General features: G+C 46.6%; 1 protein-coding gene across 2 annotated transcripts in view; it reads left to right on the forward strand.

Moving 5' to 3' along the window:
• Positions 1-11,168, forward strand: part of LOC119848233 (hippocampus abundant transcript 1 protein-like) — a 29,303-nt gene extending 18,135 nt beyond the window's left edge. Inside the window, exon 13 of one of the 2 annotated variants that reach the window (XR_005290219.2) lies at positions 9,508-11,168. The gene's annotated coding sequence lies outside the window, so the exon portion shown is untranslated. The remainder of the gene's footprint in view (positions 1-9,507) is intronic. The other variant, XR_005290218.2, reaches the window with a different exon arrangement.
• Positions 11,169-11,467: the final 299 nt, after the last annotated feature.

The following is an 11,467-nucleotide window of genomic DNA, read 5'->3' on the forward strand; positions in this document are numbered from 1 at the left end:
TGTAAGGAGTTGTGTTAACATGATGTGCTCACTGCAAAATCCCAGTCAATAAGATCTGTTAATATAACCCCTCAAGGTAGAGTTCTAACTCCCAAGTAATTCAGTAGTGAAGATGAGACCTAAGGGCTGGTAGCTTGGCAGAGGCAATGTGGTGAGAGACATAGGACCTTATGTTGTGTAGCCTCTTACTTGGCGGACATAAGAGCTACAGGGATGGATGCTGGAGGGCAGGTTGGCTAGTCTGCCTCAGGGCTTAAGGGAGGGAATGGTTACAGAAGTTAAAAAGGAGTGTGATCAGGCCTGACTGTAACCACGTACGATTATTGGGAAGGGTGAACTTTGTTTCCTCAGGAGGAAACACCTTTCCATCCCAAATCAAACCTTACTAAGAAAAGCTGGGAGTGGTTTCACATTCAGCAGCCTCATTGTTCTGAATCAGGATTGTTAATGTTCCAGATGCCCTTACTGCAACTTCAGCCCTTATCTTTCATTCCAGAGGAGATTTACGTAGACCCTGTCTTATATCCGAGCAAGTCTTTTCATATCTGTGCTTTTCCTCAGTGAGGTAGAATTAAAGAAGACATCAAACCCTTAAATGACCACCATTACAATGGCAACTCTGCTGCTTTAAAGAAAGCAGATTCAGTAACATACCAGCTCCTCTGAAAACCCTTTTCTGGCAGAATGTGAGGTGCAGCTGAGCGAGCGGTACCAGGCTGTTTTATGGCAGGAACAGACACATTCTATCCTGGCAGGAAAGCAGGGGGCTCCAGCTCTGTCTAAGCTGAGAACACAAGTCTGTTGCAAAACCAGCACTGAAGCTGTTTTGTTGCTACCAGTAAATGTGTGTGAAATCCCAGGCTGTCTGGAAGATAACTAAAATAACCATTCATCTCCCCACCTACTGCTGTGCAAATAGTTCCCCGAGCAATTAGAAACACAGGTTTGGATGCTCAGCCCAGATTGATCCGTTGGGATAACCTGGGCTAGTAGGTGGCTTCCACTGAAACCAGATACCACATGGCCATTTCCACTGTCATATTTTCAAGTCTTAGGTTGCTGGGGGAAATAAAAAGCAAAATGGTGGTGGGCAAGTTGAGGGCAATAAACGCAGTACGACCTGAATCCAAAGAAAGGGATGTGAGAACCCCAACAAAACAAAACTGCATCCAGTGGCAAATGGTCCTGAGAACCGAGCAACCTCAGCCCTGTTTTGGTTTCCAATCAAAGGGTCTTGTGATGCTGCTCCCCACAACTTCACTTTTCATCTTGTACCCAGTCTTGCTGTTCCTCATTATTAAGGGGCTGCATGGGAATCATGAACACCCTTTTCTATTCTGCTGCTAAGCTCTTTTCTATGCAAACCTTCACAAAGAGACTGACCACAGCTGAGGCAGTAACAGTCCTGCCAGCGTTCCAGTCCCTTAGGGACAGTCAACACCCCAGTGTCTTCTGAGCATCATGGACTGCAATCTAACCTCTTTACTGTGTGGATTTGCCTGTTTTTCCCATCTGGATTTTCTTTAGTTTTGTTTCCCGCAAGAGCCCTTCTGCTCTGGACTGTTGGGAAGAAGAGTGTTATTGGTTTCCAAGAAAAGAAGCTTTGAATAGAATTTTTTTTAATTGCCACTCCTTTGCTTCTAACCCAAAGAGTCTCTTGCTCCTTGGAGGCTATATCGGTAGCGCCTGACTCTCTTTCCTGACCGTCACCCTCCTTGTAAGCTCCCTCTTTCTCCTCTGTGCCTCTTCTGCTCCCCTGATACCCACACGCTGCCCTTTGTGACATGGAGATAACTAATTCCCACACTCTCCTGGATTAGATTGCAAGAACACAAGCAACTCTGCTTGCTTCTGTGTGATGCTCTGCATTTAGCTGAACAACAGCTGAATCACAGGGCCATAGCAGTGACTCCATAATTGTATAATATCTCAGCATGGGGGAGCTTTGGGAAGGAGCATCGTGCCAAAGGATGACCCAGGGCTCTTGAACTGGAAGAGAAATGACAAAAATGAGGCTCGTGTGCAGCAGACAGGAGGGTAAGTTTAAGATTTCGTCATCTGGGCAAGCAACAAAGAGGCAATGGTCCAACAGCATTGCATAGCATCAAGAACTAAGATACCGGCATGGAGAAAGGGATCGATACAAGCAGCAGGGTTAAATGACCTCTCACCCCATCCCCCATGGGCTAGCATGGAAGAGGGGAAAGGGAGGTCAGGCTACAGCGCACAGATGAATGTCAAGAGGGGGGCCTATTAATGGTTCTGCCACTGACTCACTCTGTGAGCTTGGACAAGTCGCTTCATCTCTTTGCTACTGCTCCTTCCTTGTTCTAGAGGCAGTTATTCCAGCCTGTAATTCTGGAGTTAGCAATTCCCTCGTTCCTTCTGGTAATTCCAGCTCCATCTAACTTCCCCTCCCTGCCCTTTAAGGGAATCTAGAATAGAGTTTCATATGCCAGGTTTCCTGGAGTCAGTTATCCTTCATTTCAACTACAATATAAATCCCAGATCAGAGAGAAGATGCCATTAAGCGTTTGAGCTTCTGCATCCCTGAAGTGATGATCAGAAGTTTAAAATACCGTCTGTTAGGTTTGGTTTGGTTTGGTTTTGTCTTTTTCCAATACTGCTTGATTTTGATTTGTACTCAAGCTGATATTTCAGCTAATTGGAGCTTCAGGTTTAGATGGCTGGGTTTCTCTGGAGTTTTGGAACTCCACATACACAGCACCGGCCAGCTGGGGCACTGAGCTGCGCTCTTACAAACTGCTCTTGTGGCTGGTAATCAACCAAGAATGCCCTGGAGTGAGTTGCAGCTTGAGCATCCTTTGTTGTGTATTCCATCTGTGCATGAAACCTGAAGCCACGGATCAGGAGAATTGAAATTGCCCAGTTTGCTTCTTGCTGTTAAACTGCTCTCTCTAACCAAGACTTGCAGCTGTTCAAACAAGGGGGTACTTTTAGTTTAGTAGCACAAAGCGTGCTCAATGGGGTTCAGGGCCACATTGTGCTACAAACACAGAGGAAGAGGTAGCCCATCCCCTGAACCATGTGCAGTTAAGATGACAAACATAGGAAAGACTTGTGGCACCTTTAGAAACTAATAAATGTATTTGAGCATAAGCTTTCGTGGGCTAAAACCCACTTCATCAGATGCATGGTTTTTAGCCCTCAAAAGCTTATGCTCAAATAAATTTTAGTCTCTAAGGTGCCACAAGTACTCATTCTTTTTGCTGATAGAGACTAACACAGCTGCCACTCTGAAACATAGGGTTGAAATATGTGCCCTTGCTATGTACGCTGATTGAAATCCCCAGTTGTCCCTCTGCCTGGCCGTGATTGGCTGATTTCTTAAGGTGTCCAGTAGAAGTGAGACTTTGGGAGTGGTTTTGAAGATGGCAGTTCAGGAAGAGTTTCTCTCTCCCAAGGGGTAGCATGGATGACGTGAGGAAAGCTGACAAACTAGTGATCTATGCTGGTGTCACCTAAGCAGAGGGGATGAGCTGATGACTGGATGAGCAGAGGTATGAAGGGCCTTGAAAATGAGAGCAAGCAGCTTGGATATGAAGGGGAGCCGGTGGAGGTATTCAAAGCGAGGCTGCCACAGCGCTCTATGGAAGGTGATCTTAGCAGCTGTTTTGGATGGACTGGAGAAGGGTGAAGTGGATGTCGGGCTAACAAGAGGCACTTATGGTAACAGGAAGGAGACGATATGGGGCTTGACTGAGTTGTTTTTGGGGATTTTTTTTTTTTGGACCCTCTAGACTGAATTAAAACTGGGTCTCAAGAATATGACAGAAGGAAAGGCAGTGACAAAGCTGAGATGTGCTGAGTAATGGAAAGAGCAGTCGGAAATGACCTTGAGATTACAGGCCTGAGTTTCCTCTTCCATCTCCAGTGCTGTGGAGGATATGCCCTGGGTGAGGGCAATAGGCATTCCAAAGGGCTCCGGGCAGCTTCCTGTGTGAGAGAGGCTGGGGGGAGGCAGTAGACAAACCTAACCGTTTTGTGGTTAACAAAACAAATGGGAATCTGTCCATGCAAATCCCAGAAGTAACAGTGGAGAGTCGGGAAATGGATTTGCTAACGCAGGACAAAAGGGAATCAAACCCCCCCAAAAGCTGTTAATCATTCTGACAGGGGCTGTTTGCATACAATCCAATTCCAGGATGTTTACGTAGGACTTCCTTTGCCATCAGGCAAAAGTAAACTGTCAAAGATCCATTAATTATCCAGCCTTCTGGGGAAAAGAATACGCCATCTACCAGCAGCCCCCTGCATAGAGAGTGCTTTGCTGGGAAGTCACAGGCTCTATACAGACCTCTCCAGTCTCTGTAAGAATATCCAGGGGCCAAGTCTTCCTCTTCTATAGACCTTTGTCATGGGAAGCTGAAAACGCCTCCATAGAGAGCCAAACCAGCTGGTGCCTGTTGCTTCCTGAAGTTGCTGCAGTTCCCAGATAGCCCAGGTCCCACAGTTGGTGAAGCAGACCCACCTGAGTGGGATGTTGGCAGCAGTGATCCCCCCCTGTGTCTCATTGGAGCGGCAGATCGTTAAGGTAGAAGCAGGAGCTGAGAATATATAGCAGTCACAAGACCAAGCACCAGCACTGAGGCTAGGAACCATCTCTGTGGCATATGTGTGAGAGGATGTCAGGAGAAATTCTTTATAATGTTACAGACTACATTGCAAGAGACACCCTCCCCTTCACCCATCGCATGTTACTGACCTTCACAGAAACCGCCATCTACTAACCCCTCCTTTGTCCATGAGCAGCTACTGTCCTGTGTATACATACTGTTTGCTTACCCAAGGGGACCTGGCATCCTGTTATGGGTCACCTTCCCTTCCTGCCTTAACGATGTATCTGTGCAACCTCAGCTCTTCTGGAGAGTTGCATCCTCAACTAATGAGACCAGTTCTTCCTCTACATCCCACAGCCACCACTTAGCCTCTGCAATGGGGAGGTCACCTCCAGGTTCCTTAACTCCTTTCCTTTCCATAGCAAGACTCTGGGAGGTACAGGAACTGACCACTCGGGAGAAACCCACATTGGTTTGCTTGTGAAAATCATTGACAGACGTTTCATCTGGTACCTCTCACTTTCATTCAGGCCTAGCTCACCAAAGCCCCCTCCTTGCCCTCACCAGGGTGGGATGCAAGCATCATCTTTGGCAGGAGCCAGGAGAGTGTCTCCATGTTGGTATGGCTTTCCTCTCGCAGCTCCCCAGGAACATCAACCCCTAGATCAGTGGTTCTCAACCTATTGACCATTGTGGGTTGCATATGTGGCTCTCTGTATTGTGTGGGCCGTATCCACACTATATATATTCACTGCCTGTATGGCCCTGAAGATGTGGGGAGGTTTAGATTGGATATTAGGAAAAACTTTTTCACTAAGAGGGTGGTGAAACACTGGAATGCGTTACCTAGGGAGGTGGTAGAATCTCCTTCCTTAGAGATTTTTAAGGTCAGGCTTGACAAAGCCCTGGCTGGGATGATTTAACTGGGACTTGGTCCTGCTTTGAGCAGGGGGTTGGACTAGATGACCTTCCGGGGTCCCTTCCAACCCTGATATTCTATGATTCTATGATTCTATGTTGCATGGGCCATAGCTGTTGCTGATTAGGCCATAAGTGGGCTGCAGGTTGAGAACCACTGTCCTAAATGGAACCACTTCCTGGGCTGGAATGGAGTCTTGTAACCAGATTTGCCTGTTGCTTTGGGATACGCTCATGTCTTAGGGTTACTCTTCCTAGGTGTGTGTGGGGGTGGAGGGGGTAGTGTGTGCTTCTATCAATGTCCTGCTTGTGTCACTTGTGTTCTCATACAGAGCTCTACTTCTCCCTACTGCAAGTTCCCTCCCAATGGAGCTATCCTGCAGGACCTAGGTTCCCCAGGGCTGGGTTCTTCCAGCCCCAGAATCAGACAAACGCACATGCACGATAACCGAGCGCGTCTGAGAGAAGCGGGTTAATCAGCACTTCCAAGCTGCCACCCTCCTATGTCCCAGGTGCAGTGTATCCCTATCCCCACTTGCACGTTACAGTTGTTCTGGTGGTAAGCCACTTGATGAGCGTAACCCACAGGATATTTGGGCGCTGCAGAGACCTTTAGCTTAGATACGAGGAGAGTTGCTGCAGAGCGAATGGGGAAACCAAAAAAACACCAATGGGGGGAGAGGGGGAGACAGAGAAGCAACCAGCTTAACCATGAAAGTTATTTATTGCTAGGTAAATAAATGGAATAAGCATAGGGAAGCCAAACACAATAGTTATAACATTACATCTAACTTAAATGTGATTATAAAAGTCAGGTTTAGAAAACTCTAACTGCTCACACAAGTCAGGGTAAGAAGGCTACACCTAGAGAGAGAGCTGGGTTCTCACCACTCCGTGAAGCTTGAATCAATGGGGGGTCCCAGGTGGTGGTGGTGGTAACAGGGGGTCCGGAGTGCTGGAGACAGGCAGAGCCCCCAGCATGATCTGTCAGGAGAAGATGACGTCCCCATGGAACTGATGCAGATGTTGGATACACTTACCTGAGCATGAGTAGGGGTTTTTGTAGGGAAAGAACATTGTTCAAGGGAGAACACTAGATTTGTTTATAGGTAAACTGATGGCTCAAGGGAGGATACCAAAGTTGTTTTGTTCAGGCTAGACCATGGGAACTGATCATTCCTGGCTGTGGGGGATGTTCCTTGGAGAGAGCTCACAATGCAATTAGGGAGCTTCAGTATTTTGGATACCAATAATGGATTTATTTCTAGAATTGGTCTGATAACTACTGAGCTGGGTCTGTGCAGGCGTGGGTTCATTAACATTGGGAGCAGAGATTCCCCATCATGCATTGCTTCACTGCTTTTCTGGTCCCAGAGTTCTGTGCGGTTCTTGCCTTGGAGTCTCTGTTCTCCATTCTATGCTCTAACGGTGATGCCTCCCTGTCCCATCTTTGATGCAAATGAGGCTAGGGGAGTTCCCTGAGTCCTGTCACCCTTGTCCAGAGGGGTTTACGTGTCTCCCACGGCCTTTTCATTGCTTTTTGTTCTTCTGATGGGTTTTGTTTCAAGCAGAGGCTGGGGGGGGAAGGTCTTTCGTGAGTCGGACAGGCTGGGTACTGCGCCCTGGTTCCCCAAGAACACAGAGCTGACAGGTAACAGTCTGTTCATTCTGATCTGTATACAGTGGTGGTCAAGCCGTGTTGATCCCAGAATATTTAGAGAGACAAGAAGGGTGAGGTAATAGGTTCTGTGGATGAAAAAGACAAGTTTTCAAGGATACACAGAGCTCTTTTTCAGAAGCTCGGTGTGAGCTCAAAAGCTTGTCTCACCAACAGAAGTGGGTCCAATAAAAGATATTGCCTCCCTGCCTTGTCATTCTGATCTGTGTCAATTAAGTCCAGTCCTGGCCTGGAATGTACCCACCTCAGCTTGACGTGAGCTGTAGGCTTCCCTTTACTGTTCCTTTTCTTGGAGAAATTCACTAAAGGATCCTGGTCCTTTCTTTCTGCTAAACAGGTACCAGGAACTTCCCCATCATCCTCTTAATTCTTCAGGTTTCAGAGAAGCAGCCGTGTTAGTCTGTATTCACAAAAAGAAAAGGGTACTTGTGGCACCTTAGAGACTAACAAATTCTTCAGCGTCAGGAAGAGGATCCTTTTTGGGGGTGATAATGGGGATGATCATTATCTCCCTTCTGGGACTGTTATATGACTTACAAGACACATAGGTGAACCCTATGAATCCCGCTGTAGTTACTGGCTGTGACTACAATTGTTACCAGGCCGGACAAACTCACTACACCTAACATGCTGTAATAATGTTTATCCAAAGAGTGTCTTGTAAGGTATCATATAAAAGTTGGTGACCTCTGGTCATTGATATTCTTGGGTGATGTATGCATGGTTAGCGTCTAAAGAGTTATGTAGATGTGCTGAAAATGTTCCTAAAATATGTTTAGACCACGTAATCCATGTAGAGCTAATAACCAGGTTTCTCCTAGACAAAGCAATGTATATTGGCTGGTCTGCAGGGGTCAAGCTTTCTAAACCAGAGACTGTGGCTTATACATGGGCATCTGTGGTAAACAGCTTGATCACCCTAACAGACAAAGGGCAAAACAGCATGGGTTGATTACAGACAAATTTGATTTCCACCAAATGCATCCGATGAAGTGAGCTGTAGCTCACGAAAGCTTATGCTCAAATAAATTTGTTAGTCTCTAAGGTGCCACAAGTCCTCCTATTCTTTTAGACAAAAGACAGTGAAAGTACATTTGCATACAAGGTAAACAGAGTGATCAAAGCAGCAGGAAGAAGACCCCAGCGTGCTAGAAAACAAACAGCAGGATCAGAGTCTGATCCCCCCAGGAGTCATCCTGGCTCTAGGGACAAAACAATGAGTCTGGGGAAATATAAGGAGAAGCTAAAAGACATTTTGGCATCCATCACTCGGGGGACAAAATGGTCAGCACCCTCTGATTCTGAGAACGGGAGAACCTCCTGCCTGCTGGGCTGGAGATGTAAGTGAGAGATGTGTAGGCAAAGATCTTAGCTCGCTAGAGCTAAGCTTTCGCTGCTAGAAATTGCAGTTATACTTGTTTGATTTGTAACCATTTTCTGTTTATCTCTGCGTTGCATCACTTTTTATTAGCAGATCTATTCTTGTTTTATTATAAATTCCTCTCAGTGCTGCTCTACTAAAGGCAGGTGGATGTCCTCAGTTGAACCAACAGGCTGGTGTGCATTCTGTCTCTTTGGAGACCACAGCATTGATAATTTTGGAACGTGTCCAGTGCTAGGGGCTGATGGCTGCAGAGGAATGATCTTCCAGGGGGTTGTGGGGGTGGTTTGGTCAGTGTGATTTACACACCCCCAAGCCTCCAGGTCAGATCTGTAAGTTGCTCTGAAGGGGCGGTAGGCAGGAGCACGCTGCTGTTGTTGCCAGTAAACACCTATGGCTCTGTCTCTGATCTCTGGCCTGTGTGCTCGGCACCATTCTTTGTTTCTCAGCTCTACTTTCTGGAAGCGCTTTGTAATAAAGCTGCATTGTACTGCCGCTAATCAAAGTCAGGTCCATGGACCTACTCTCCCGGGCAGAGGACACTCAGGGTGGGGTCCGTGACACCCCCAGGCGCCATCTAAACTGCACTGGGCTTGTTGTGAGATTGAAGGCCATTGTCTAAAGTGGACGATTTTCCTCCAGAGACCATTGCGTCTTTGATTAATGCTTACACAGGCTCCTTTGGAAGTTCCTGTGCCGTAAATCAAGCCAAGTTCTCATCAGATTATGGAAGGTGGGTAGAATTTCAGTCACGGTCCAGGGGTCAGCAAGGAGGCAGGAGTGGGGAATACCGGGCGGCCCCTGAAGGACTGGAGAGCCAGTTGGGATCTTCCAGGCATGATCTTGAAGGCCATGTGGGGAAAGCTCTGAGTCCCCCAGTGGCCATAGCTGGGAATTGCACTTTTATCACGCTGAATAACTCTCTCTCTCTCTCTCTCTCACGTACGCAGGGTCCTCATCAGCCTACGTCTGTCATGTATTTATCTTCCCACCACCCCTGTGGAGTTGGGGATTTTACAGAGCAGGAACTGAGGCACAGAGAGAGGAGGTAACTTACCCAAGAAGACTGTGGCAGACAAGGTCTCCCGAAGCCCGCGCTAATGCCCAAACCTCTGAACACCCCTCCAATGAACATGAGCTTGGACAGGGCAAACTGTAGCGCTAAGGGCTTGCTGGTGAGCAGAACCCCCCTTCAAGGCCCTGAGATATCTGTCAGGGAACTAGATTTGAGGAGCTGGCCGCTTAGTGGACCCAGGCCCCATTCAGCCTTTTCTCCCCCTGGCCATGAGCAACTCCTTGAAGAAACCTCATGTACCAAGAGTGTTGGAGCAAAGGGTGCTCTCCCTTGACTATCTATCCATTCCACATCTCTGGGTGAAGATCAAAGGGGAAAAAACGGGGATCTTGTGATGCGGGGGTCTACTATAGACCACCAAATCAGGAGGGCAGAGGTGGATGAGGCATTTCTGGAACAAATAACAGAAATATCCCAAAACCTGGTAGGAATGGGGGACATTAACCACGCAGACAGCTCTTGGAAAAGGTAACAGAGCAAGACACAATCTCTAATAACCGCTTCTTTCAGAAAGCGGAGGAAGGAACTGGAGGACAAATTTTAGACTTGATTCTCACGCAGGAGTTTGTTCATCTGAAGGTCAGAAACAATTTGGGCAAATATGATCAAGAAATGATCAATTACTCAATTCTCAGGAAAGGAAGGAGTGAGAGCAGCAGAATAAAAACAATGGACTTCAGAAAAGCAGAGTTGGTACATTTTCTTCCCATGGGCCCTACCAAAGGGATAAAGGAGGTCAGGAGTGCTGGCAGTTTCTCGAAGAGACAATATTAAAAGTGCAACAGCAAACTATCCTGCTGCAAAGGAAAGATCAGAATAGTAAAGGACTCGTCTGGCTCCATCAGGAGCTCTTTAATAACCTGGAAATCAAAAAGGAATCCCACAAAAAGTGGAAACATGGACGAATTGCCAAGGAGGAGTACAAAAGCGTAGCATGAGCATGTAGGAACGAAATCAGAAAGGCTAAGGCACAAAATGAGTTACACCTAGCAAGGGACATAAAAGGTAACAAGAAGAGGGTCTTTAACTACATTAGGGGCATAAGAAAGACAAAGGAAAGTGTAGGTCCTCTGCTTATCAAGGAAGGAGACCTAATAATGGACAACATCAAGAAGGCTGAGATGTTTAATGCCTATTTTGCTTCCATTTTCACTAAAAAGATAAATGGCGACCAGATACTTAACACAATATTAACGACAAGAGAAAAGGAACACAAGCCCATTGTGCCAGGTACTGTACAAGGAGAACAAAAAGGGAGTCCCTGCCGTTAAGAAGAAAGACAGATGCCACAGCTTCTCTGAAAACTGCTGGCTCTTAGGGAAGGCCTGAGCTTCTGGCATGCTGCTCTCAGCTATTTCTTTCATAGATCTTCAAATAAAAACACAATTTTTGATCTAAATTAGAATCCTGGTTGGCCTCCGTTCTTCTTCCTGGCAAAGCGGTAAGGAGTCCCACACCAACAGTGCCCACACCACACTTGTATAGTGCCAATGACCACAAGCAATGAGGATCTTGGTTAAAAGGAAGCACTGACTCAGGATAAAGAACACTCTGAGCATTACTATCATTTCCTGGGTATAAATGAAAACGTTGTTAATGGGATTACATTATCGCTGGCTGCAAATATTAAAAATCATGAGTGGCTTAAAATAAATGTTAGGGTATTTTTATTTGCCCTCTAGTTTCTAAGCCTTTAGGTCACACTCAGGTCCCATCTTCAAGCTTTTGTCCGCAACCCTGAGCTCTAGAAACTCAACTATTTATTATGATGGTTCAGATCCTATCATGACTCCAGGAATTGTGGTTTTACATAAAGTCAAATATTGCAAGACTTG

The sequence above is a fragment of the Dermochelys coriacea genome, chromosome 25 (genome assembly GCF_009764565.3).
Source record: "Dermochelys coriacea isolate rDerCor1 chromosome 25, rDerCor1.pri.v4, whole genome shotgun sequence".
Classification (NCBI taxonomy): domain Eukaryota; kingdom Metazoa; phylum Chordata; order Testudines; family Dermochelyidae; genus Dermochelys; species Dermochelys coriacea.